Source organism: Sorex fumeus, unplaced genomic scaffold, assembly GCF_029834395.1.
Source record: "Sorex fumeus unplaced genomic scaffold, SorFum_2.1 ptg000063l, whole genome shotgun sequence".
Lineage (NCBI taxonomy): Eukaryota > Metazoa > Chordata > Mammalia > Eulipotyphla > Soricidae > Sorex > Sorex fumeus.
In genome coordinates, this window is record NW_026606120.1 from 60,188,871 (window position 1) to 60,200,886 (window position 12,016).

The following is a 12,016-nucleotide window of genomic DNA, read 5'->3' on the forward strand; positions in this document are numbered from 1 at the left end:
GTACTATCCTCTCCAACACTTAAAATCTATCAACCTTCTTGAAACCAGAGTGGGTTCAGCAGATGGGGTGTTTGCCTTGGGTTCAATCCCTGGCACTCCATATGGTCTCCTGAGCCTGTGAGGGATAATCCCTGAACACAGAGCCCTGAGTATCAATAAGTATGGCCCAACCTCCCCAACCAAATTAAAAAAAAAAAACACCTCCCTTTTAAAGATATTTGAGAGTTATTCTGAATTGCTTAAAAGACATTTTTAGAACAGAAATAACGACCATGGGTTTTTGGCCATGCTATGACATAATGCCACATTAAATCCAATTGTGTGAATGTTTATAATCTCTTTAAGAATAACAGTTTAAACCCACAAACTAAAAATGATTACTTTAGGGCCAGAGAGATAGTATAGCGAGCAATCTCCTTGCCTCGCATGTGGCCGACCCGTGTTTCATTCCTGGCATCCCATATGGTCCCCCAAGCTCTGACAGGAGTAATTCCTGAGGGCAGAGCCAGGAGTAAGCCCTAAGCATCGTCCTGGGTGGCCCCAAAAGCAAAAACAGAAAAAAAATGACAAAATATTTATAAAATAAAAGATTTTATATTTGATTTTATATATATTTTATATATTTACCTGTGACATATATTCGATATTCCAAACATGATAACAAGTCTCACATGTTACTGGGCCCACTTGAGCAAATCAATGAACAACGGGAGGGCAGTGACAGTGATATTTAATCACTCTTATGAAACTTGTTGGGCCTCATAGGATGGGGGTGGAGCCGGTCCTGGTCTCCCCATCCCAACGAGACCCCAAGTCATCGCCCACGAATGGCCTCTCTGGCTCCTGATCAAGCTGCTCAATGGCCATGATCCCAGAGACTCAGGAGCAAATCTTGAAACCCAGTGGCTTTTGGCAGAAATCCCTCCAGATTTGTGTTAAAATTTCGAAATTTCAAAATCACATGTCCCTACTGCAGCCACGCGACATCATATGTTATTCATAACCAGCAATAGAACACAAATTGTCTACTGCTGTCTTTTCAGCAGATCTGAGTGTTAAGGTAAAATCTCAAATAATAATGGTGGGTCTGGTGTCGAAATATTGAATGTGATCAAAGTAGAGAGAGAGTAATGTGGAAATCATCTGCCCCATAGGTAGGGGAAGGGTGTGGGATGGGGGTATACTGGCGTTTTTGGTGGTGGAGAATGGGCACTTGTGAAGGTACGGGTGTTTCATTATATGGCCGAGACTTAGACCCGAAAGCTTTGTAACTGCTCTCACAGTGATTCAATAAATAAAATTATAGAAGATGAAAAAAAAAGTAAGGTGGAGTTCATGCACAAGTCAATCAGCTAATCAGTGGCTGAATAAGTGGCAGTACTCCTACGTAAAAAAAAAAAAAAGAAAGTTAAGACAGTGACTATCTTTTTCAGTATTGTACCAAGAGACTGTTGGCTATTTGCCAAGGAAGGCACTGCAGTGAGGCCTGTGCTTAGTTTCAGCAGAGAGTGGTGGGTGGGAGGCTGTTAAAATGCTGTCCATGTATTTGAGCATATTATTACAAAAGCTTGATAAAAAGAATATCTTAACAATGGCTGTCATTGGTAAGTCCCCTTAACAAAACCCACAATTCTAAGTCAGTATAGTGCCGGAGACATAGTATAAGGATTATGATTCTTGCCTTCCATGTAGCCTGCCTGGGTTTGATTCCTGGCACCACAAGGTCCCCCAAGCATCACGAGTTGTGACCCTAGAGGCCTCCAAGCCCAAGATGGCCTGGGTAATACCTGATGCCACAAGGCTCAAACAGGACTCTTTAGTCTTACTTAAAACTGCTGACTCAGTTAACTGAGATTCCCTGGGAGGGGCCCCCAACTCCTAACACTGCCCATGAGGGTGTCCTCCCCTGATAAAAAATTAATACTATTAAATCCCATGTTCCTATGCCCATTTAAATTAGAATTTGAGACCAGAGAGCATGAGTGGTCAAAGGACTTGCCTTGGAGTCACCCCTGATTCAGTTCCTAGAACTGCATGGTCCCTTGAGCACAGAGCTGGGGGTAGTCCCTGTGTAGCACTCGCTGTGGCCTAACACCCCACTGCCCGAATAAATGTGAGCAGATCTCTGATTTTTTTTAAAAAAAGGGTGATCGAAATAATAGTAGACAGTATCATAATTGAGCATCTTCCATGTACTAGAAGTCTCTGAGCTTTACAATGTACAAATGCTATCATTTTTCCCCCTCAAAAGTGACAAAACAAAACTATTATGAAATTCCCTTTAAAGTCAAATAAACTGAGGCTTAAATTTTAAAACTGGGAAATAGTTCAAAGCACTAGAGTGCATGCCTGGGCCCAAGCGGCACCAGACCAAGTAACATGGGGCTGGGCCCTCAGATGCGATTCCCCAGGAGATGCAAATTAAGTCAGTAAACCAAATTAAGAGTAAAGTAAAAGCATTTGCCAACGATTATATTTCACCAGTCAGACACGGAAGCTTGATTCTAATATATCTGATTAATTGATGGTATGAATAACATAACAAAACCAGTTTCAATCATATTTCAATTATTAATGAACAAATGAAATCATGTCATTAAATGTTAGTGTGGGCATTAAATGGGAGGATCGCAGGCTGGGTTATGACTCAAATGATAGAATCCATGTCCTGTACATTCTCGAACCACTGTGTGCGGTCTCTGCAGCAGTATAATGACAACAAAACAACAAGTGAATAGGTAAACACAACAATGGAAAGAAAGCGGACTGTTGTTACAACTAATCAATGTGTGAGACCATTAAGAAAATGAATTTCTACCCATGAATTGGTATTATGTGGGCATAAAAAAAAAAGAGAGATAATGTCTCTAATTTAAGTAGGACTATCTTGAAGATTTCAGACTTCCCCAAGACTAGAACCTGCAAATAGTTAATATATTGGCTGTATTGCACTGCCACCTAGTGGTAGCTAAAGTACAAACATATTTAGCATCCAGTTCTAAGAGAATGATCATTTGTTTTTTGCTTTGTTTTGGCATCACACCTGGTGATGCTCAGGGGTTACTTTTGGCTCTGAGCTCAGGGTTCACTCCTGGCGTATGAGATACTTGGGATGAAACCCGGGCTGACCACATGCAAGGTAAGCACCCAACTCATGCACAGTGCTATCTCACGGGCCTTCTAAGGGAATGGGTTAACTGCTTACAGTTAAGAGTCTGATAAACAATGGGCCCCTTTATTTTGGGCTTGGGGGGGAAAGGCCACACCCAGTGGTGTTCAAGGACCACACCTGGTGGCACTCAGGGGACCATACACTGTGCCAAGATTCGATTTACTTCATGGCTGCAGATGCATACAAGCAAGTATCTTAACTGCCATGTTTTCTCTCTCTGATAGGTCCTTCTGGACAGAGAAATGTACATTTGTAAAGACACAAAACAACAGGTGTTTCAGGGAATCAACAAACCTCCTGGAGTCCATATTTACTGATAAATAAAATAATTAACTCAGAAGTCTAACTAACTCCTTGAACCTGCACAAGGCATCCTCTCACTTTGACCATCATCTCCTCTCCTTAGCAAGCTCTACTCCTGCATAAATACTACCTAAATTCTCCTTTGGGGCAAAATATCCCTTTAGGGAAAAAATTAGATTTGCACTGCTTTCAAATTAATTTACAAACTTTGATGGTAGACCAAACCCGTCAACCCCCCACCCGCTATCACTATTTATCAAATTTAACGTGGATCAAACATATGTACCTTTTTGGGGGGATGACATGAGAAGATGGTTGGGGATTTTTCCCAGCTCCATGCTCAGAAGTGACCTCTGCTGGTGCTTGGAGGAATGCATGCATTCAAGTCAAGTCTCTTACCTCCTGTGCTGTCCCTCCAGCCCTCAATTATTCTTGCTTAAAATAGTGATAAGGACTCCCAGGGTATCTGAATTCTTAAAACTTTTCTGGGCTGGAACAACAGTACAACGGGTAGGGCACTTACCTTGCACATGGGCAACCTGGGTTCGATTTCTGGAACTCCATGTAGCCCCCCAAACATAGGAGTAATTGCTGAGCAGAGACCAGGAATAACCCCTCAGCTTCTCTGTTTATGGTCACAAAGCAAAACCAAAACCAAACTAACAAAACACCAACCCCCTTCTCAGTAATATGTAAAAATATATGACTGTTTACTGATACATAAAAATCAAGAGAGTTTTAAAAATTCTTGAAATTATTTTTTGCTGGTACTGCAGGTATACCTGTGTTGCTGGGGTGCTGTGGGAACCATGTGGGCCCAAGAAGTTGCACCCAGGTATCCAGCATGCAGAACTGCAGAACCACCCACTAAGCTAGCTCCCCTTTCTCATTTCAAAGGCAGAGATAGCGATTGGGAAAATAGTTCAAAGGGTTGGAGCACGTGGCTTGTATGTGATGCCCCAAATGCACAACATGGTCCCCTGAGCACAGCTGGGAGTGGCTCCCAAGCATCACAGAGTGTGACTCTGCTGGACTCCAGTACATCTGGGCCCAGTACCTTAGGGAGCAGCCTCCCGGAACTGCTGGGGAAGCCCCTCCCCCAACAACAACAAAAAAAGATATGTAAGTTACTTGGATGTCAGGAAATATAACAACATAGTTTGCCACTTAGTTGCATAATTAATTAGAATAAATGATATTTCCAAAAGAGGAAACTTCAGTACTGTCAAGAACCTAATTGGGAAACTCTACCTATTTGAGTAAAATTTTTCTACTTCCCTTTTAAGTCATGATTCCCAATAAGGAGATCCACAATGAAGAATGAAATAATCTGTTATACTCCCTTTCTTTTTTTAAAACCTATTTTGCTACAAGTAACTGTGGGTGAGAATTCTGATTACACTACTCTACTAACAGTGACTTGAACCTCTCTCTTCTCTCTCTTTCTCTCTTCGTCCCCCCTCTCCCTCTCTCTCTCCCCCACTTCTCTCTCCTCCCCCCCTTCCCTCCCTCTCCTGGTGAAACTCAGGGCTTACTCCTGGCTTTGTCCTCTGGAATCACTCCTGGTGGACTCAGGGAACTGTACAGCGCTGGAAATTCAACCAAGGTTGACCACATGCAAGGTAAGCGCTTTACCCACTTACTGTTTCTATGGTCCCTAGAATTCTTTCTGAGTTTAGAACACTGCTCTCCAAGTCTTCACATGCTGGATTTGCTCTATTGGCTCATTTCTGATCACTATTGTTTTTAGAAAAGGGGTTGCTGTTAATTTATTTTGAAAAAGGGAAAACAGATTCATGATAAAAAAAATTCTCAACAAAGCAGGACTAGAGATTAGCTTCCTTAGCTTGATAAGGAATTTCTGCACCGTGGCTTTCTCAGAATGAGGGGGCAGAGGCAGATTTCCCTCCCTGCCAGACGGGCTCAGCAACTCCCATACCTAACATCCTGATACATAAACGGCCAGTTCCTCAGTATTTATGTGGATACACGACAGCTCCATTTCACAGTATTGATGCAGCCCAGCAGGACCACAGCAAATTTGATGGGAAAATTGCATCCAAGCTCATCATGCTCCATGAGAAAAACAATGACACAGAAGGCTCAACCAGCACTAAGCAACACAGTAGATCCTCAGACACAGACTTTAATAGCATCATTGTGAGATATAACAATTATCACAAGTTAACTTTTACTCATCTATTTTCTGATAATTCCATTTTCCATTTTGTTGCAACAAGTAGTATGAAGTAAATTAGTTTGTGTTTGCTATGGGGCAGGCTTGGGGGGTGGGTAGGAAACACTGGTGGAAGGAAGGTCACACTGGTGGTGGGAATGGTGTTGGAACACTAAATACCTGAAACAACTGTATTATGAACAACTTTTTGGTTTTGGGCCACACCAGGTGGTACTCAGGGTTACTCCTGACTCTGCACTCAGAAATCGCTTCTGCACGCTTGGAGGACTGTATAGGATGCCAGGGATCAAACCTGGGTCAGCTGCATGCAAGACTACCTGATGTAATATCACTCCAGCCCCTATCATGAACAACCTTGTAAAATCACAGTGCTTAAAACAAACAAACAAACAAACAAACCCAAAAACCTCTGAAAAAAGCTTGTAGCTAATATAGTTTCTAAATGTAAAACTAGAAGTTTTCTCACTAAGACTGAGAAAAAGATTGTCCCTCTTACAACTCCTGTTCTACATCATACTAGAAAATTAATGCAATAACGGAATATAAAGGAAATGGAAATTACTAAGTAGAAAATCTCAAAGAGCCAAAAAAATCCCTCAAACTATTAACTGATTTCACAAAGCTGCAGGATACAGCACTAATACACAAAGGTCTTTTGATTTCCCACAGACCAGGATTTAATATACCCAGTCTGTCTGGGCCACACCCGGCTGTGCTCAGGGCTCATTCCTGGCTCTATGCTCAGTGATCACTCTTGGGCAGGGCTCGAGGGACCATCTGGATCCCACCCAGGCTGGCAAGGCAAGCCTCTTACCCGCTATCATTCGGGTCCCCTATGAGTCACACATCTAGATATTTACTAAAATGAGCTGCAAACATTTTCTACAGAAAAAACCTTACACAAGAATTTTTATAGAAGCTTTATTCATCATTGCCATAATTTAGAAAAACCTTGTCTGTTAATGAGTCAATGGCAAGACAAACTAGTGACATCAAGGCATGAAGAGACATAAAGGAATTTTAAACGCATGTTTCTTGGTGAAAAAAGAAAGAAGTCGGGAAGAAAAAGATACATGCTGTAAATACTAATCACCTAAAATTCTGGAAAAGACAAAACCTGTAAAAATAAGAGTGCTATGGATGTTTGGCAAGAAGTTGGGAGAGGACGGTAGGAACAAACAGCTGAAACAGGTTATTTTTAGAGCAGTGAAACTGTTCTGTGAAATATGTAATGCAGTATAGTTAACATCAACCATTTGTCAAAACCAACAGAACTGTAATACACAATGAACTATAAAAAAAAAGGGCTCTAATTAATAATGCATCAATGTTGGTAACTTAATTATTACAAAAGCAACACACTATGGGTCCGGACAGACAGCTCAACAGGCTGAATACATGCTCTGCATGCAGGAAGCCTGCATTTGATCCACCACACCACATGATCCTCTAAAACACGTCTAGAAGCAATTCCCAGCCCCTCTGGGTGTGTTCCCCCTGCAACACATACAAAAGTACCACACTAAAGGAAGACGTTAATGGGAGAAGAGTGAGTAGGAATTCTTAACCTTTTCTTTCATATTTTTAAAATCTTCATCATTTTTTCCTAGAGAGAGAGAATAAAAAAGGGGGGGGCGCAGGGGGAGAGAGTGTGTGTAGGAATTCAACCTTTTCTTAATTTTTCTTTTTTCGGCACTCCCAGCTGTGCGCAGGACCTTACTGTTGGCGGTGCAGGGGTGGGGCATGCAGGGGATCCAACCTGGGTCGGCAGTGTATAAGGCAAGCAAAGCACCCTACCTGTTGGATATTAACCCTAAGTGTTTTAGGCTTCATCCGTGAGTTGCCCCCTTTACTCCCCCAAGAGAAGCTTACAGTGCTCTTATGAGCACCCCTAATCCCCCGATTTTACCTTTAACCTTTTTCCTTTGTACTTTACAATTCCCCAAGTCAGGTATGGTTACTTAGGTGATGAGACTTTGTATTTGAAGTGAATCACTTGCTTTTCTCTTTCCCCAATAATTTCATATTTTACTATAGAGCAACGTTCTTTTTTATTTTTTTTGCTTTTTTGGGTCATACCCAGCAATGCACAGGGGTTACTTCTGGCTCATGCATTCAGGAATTACTCCTGCTGGTGCTTGGGGGACCATATCGGATGTTGGGAATCGAACCCAGGTCGGCTGCGTTCAAGGCAAATGCCCTGCCTGTTGTGCTACTGCTTCAGCCTCTAGAGCAAGGTTCTTTGCTTAAACACAGAAAGATTGTTAATGCTAGGCTCCTAATATTTGAGAGTTGACTGACTCAAATACATCTACTCCTGGGCATCTGTCATAATTACTTGACTCAGGCTTAGGTTGCTGTAGTTCCTAATACCCCAAAAGTGGGGTTACACCGTAAGACTTGAATGGACCTGGTGTGAGTGGTGAAGCTACCCCAGCATCAAATGAGACAGTCTAGAAAGCATAAAACCATGGTCTTGATGCAAGTGGTTATGACTTAAGAGACAGGACCCCCCTATGGGGAAGGACAAACTGAACCTGCCTGAGGACTTAGTCTGGGATTTATGGGAAGACTTGCTTGCCCTTAGAGTCCAGAGAACTAAGTTTTGGTACCATATTTCTTACTGTGTTTATCCAAATAACTACAAGTATTAGTAAGAAGTAAATTTAATAGTTTTAGAAAGAGAAAAGCAATATAGATATCCCTGGGAGACAGACCGTCTCCTTGATTTAATGCCAAGAGAATTTCCTCCACCAAATCACACCTAGGTGCAGTCCTTTATCTTGAACCTCCTCGGATCTGCTATAATAACTCTGCATTAAACAGGTCATTTTCACCATCAGTCTTTGGTCCCCCGTCTCTTTGTTCCTTTCCTGGGGGGCAGTTCTCGGCCACCAAACACATCACACACTTGAATTCACACTACCTACCATACAATCTCTCTGGCCCTGCTTAATTTTTCTTAAACTTAACACTGCCCTAAAAGTTAAAGGCTATTAATTAAAAAGAAGGAAAGAATACTTAACTCTCTTCAGATCTCCTTTTCTTTTCACCCAACCATTGTCACAAGCAATTCCCTGGGTTAGAAGATCTCATCCTCCTTGCAATATGATCATAATGCTCCTTTACATTTCTCTTTTAAGATATTTGTAATAAATTGACAAAGAAATACTTAACTACTTTATATTCATTTAAAAAGGCCCTCCCGTTGATCATCGATTTGCTCGAGCGGGCCCAGTAACGTCTCCATTGGAGACTTTGTTGTTACTGTGTTTGGCATATCGGATACGTCATGGGGAGCTTGCCAGGCTCTGCCGTGCGGGCGAGATACTCTCGGTAGCTTGCAGGGCTCTCCGAGAGGGGCAGAGGAATCGAACTCGGGTCGGCCATGTTGGCTGCGTGCAAGGCAAACGCCCTACCGCTGTGCTATCGCTCCGAATCAACCTCTACACTTCGTTTAAATCAAAACCCACAAATTTATCTTTGGATCCTTATTCCTCCCTACTAAACCACAAAGTATATTTCACTGGACCAAAAAATCTTTCTAAGATTTGTTCCATTTCATGCCAATTCCATTTTCCAATATGGGGGCCTGAGCGATAGTACAGTTGGTAGGGTGTTGCCTTGAATGTGGACAACCTGGGTTCAATTCACGGCATCCCTTATGGATCCCTGAGCACTACCAGGAGCAATTCCTGAGTGCAGAGCCAGGAGTAACCCCTGAGCACTGCTGGGTATGGCCCCAAACCAAAAACAAAACACACACAAAAAATTGCCAATATAACTACTTCTGAAATATAAAATATTTATGTCATTTTGTCTACATTCTGTAAGTCTTTTTTGGGGGGAACTATCCCTTCTAACCTCACTCCCTAGACCCTCCACAAAGTCTGTCTTTCATAAGAGCTACACTATTTTACTTATCTCCTTTCCTAGCTTTCTCCTATCTCTGGCACTATAGCTGAATCATATATTTATAAATGTGTAACTGGCAATTATACTTGCTTAATTTTATAGCTTATGAGATTCTAAGTGCTCTTCAGAAATTAAAAAAGTATCAAATTTAACTTGATTATATCATCATACTTGATTTAGACAGAGCTGAGTATGTTAAGAATAATTATCTTCTTCAGAACTCTTGAAGAATTCTAAATTTGTGAAAGCTAACCATAGTCCATTAACCTGCATTTTAATCAAGAGCAGAAAAAACTGCTCAACTTATTAAAGTAAAAACTTGACTGTTCAAGAAAATGAAATTTATAATGCCTATTGTATGCTTCTAAATCCTTCACTAGAAACATGGTCAATGGAACTAAAACTAAAGTCTCATATCAGGACATTTTATAAAGATTCCTAAGGTAAAGGTAAAGGCCCTCCCGTTGATCATCGATTTGCTCAAGCGGGCCCAGTAACATCTCCATTAGAGACTTTGTTGTAACTGTGTCTGGCATATCGAATATGTCACGGGGAGCTTGCCAGGCTCTGCCGTGCGGGCGAGATACTCTCGGTAGCTTGCCGGGCTCTCCGAGAGGGGCGGAGGAATCGAACTCGGGTCGGCCATGTTGGCTGCTCGAGGTAAAGGTAAAGGTAAAGGCCCTCCCGTTGATCGTCGATTTGCTCGAGCGGGCCCAGTAACGTCTCCATTGGAGACTTTGTTGTTACTGTGTCTGGCATATCGAATACTCTCGGTAGCTTGCCGGGCTCTCCGAGAGGGGCGGAGGAATCGAACTCGGGTCGGCCATGTTGGCTGCATGCAAGGCAAATGCCCTACCGCTGTGCTATCGCTCCAGCCCATAAAGATTTCTAATTTTCTTTTTCTTTTTTTTTTTTTTGGTAAAGGTGGGAGCCACTCCTGGCTGGCAGTGTAAAGGGAGTCAGTGAATGCCAGGGATCTCAAGTCACATTACTGATCCTCAAATTTCTTTAATGTAGTGTATAATTTAGAAGGTTCACTAGAATCTCTTTCTGTTGAGAAGAACGGGCTATCTGGAATCCAAGTTAATCAAATACTACATGTGAATTCCTCAATCCAGTTCTTGCAAGGAACCTGCGGAGGCAGGCCTATGAAACAACAGAAACGCATCCTGTAATCTCTAATTCCTGTAGGAATTCCTGTGAGCGCTACTGTAGTAGGATAGTTCTAAGACTATAGTTATTAAAGAAGCAATGATAGAGGTTTCTTCTGTAGGAATTATACCTTTATTTGGGATAAAATCAGAAAATAAATCATAAAAAGAAATTTAAATTCCCATAAACTCTTTTAAATTCCCTTAAACTTCGAAAAGTTATATATTAGACTAGTTCCTAAATTACACTTTAGGCTATTTATTCAACAACTTTCTAAAAAGTTAATCATTCCTTAATACTTATATATACACATCAGAAATGAATTTATTGAAGCATAGAGTGAAAGGGTTTGAAGGTTTGAATATGATTTCAGCATTCAACACTATAATAACATCTTTCAATGTTTTAAATTAATTTTGTGTGTGGGACACATCCTGCAGTACACAGGGCCCACGCATGCCAAAGATCAAACCTAGAGCCACATCAACAGCTTTTAATCAGTCATTCATCAAACTGTTTTCAATATATTATTCAATATATTACTGTTCCTACAGGAAAATATAAGGGAAGAATTCCAGGGCAAAAACTTTAATAAAGCTCACTCAACAAGAGCAGGTTTATATGACCCCATTATAAGTGTCTACTTAAACGCTGAGTCCTAGATGTCTTGCTTATCACCCCAGTCCTAGCTCTGATCTTACTTCAGTATATCTGTCAATGTTCAAAAGGAACAGGGGGCAAAAAGGTACAGTACGCCAGGCGATTATCTTGCATGCGGTGAGCCTTGGTTTGATTCCAGGAACCACACAGGTTCCCCTTAGCACATAGCCAAAGTAAGCTTTGAACATGGTCAGGGATGGTCCAAAAATAAAACATAAAGAAAGAGAAACAAAAAAGGAAACTACCTGTTCTCCAATTCTAACCTAGTTTAAAATAAACAACGGAGAAACACATTTTATACTTTGGTTTAAGGGGATTTTTAAGAACTCATTTAGATCATATATGGAATATTTCATCAACTACATTCAATAAAAATACTGAAAGAACTTTCTGGGTATGTATATGGTATTTGAGAATGTGAGGGAAAACACAGTTTCTCATTTGTTAATCAACACAGAAAAGTAGTCTGTCTAAATTAATTCTAAATCTTAGTGAAATATATTTAAAGAACTGTTCTGGGCTAGTGGCTCAGAGGTAAAGCACATGTCTCATGAAACTAAGGCCCTGCATTTAATCCTCAGCACCACAAGCAAAAGAAAACAAAACAAAAAGAGAAC

The 12,016-nt window shown here is 41.2% G+C and overlaps 1 protein-coding gene across 1 annotated transcript in view; it reads right to left on the bottom strand.

Annotated features, from left to right (window-relative positions):
* Positions 1-12,016, bottom strand: part of VMP1 (vacuole membrane protein 1) — a 120,167-nt gene that overhangs the window by 79,787 nt on the left and 28,364 nt on the right. The window lies entirely within an intron of this gene.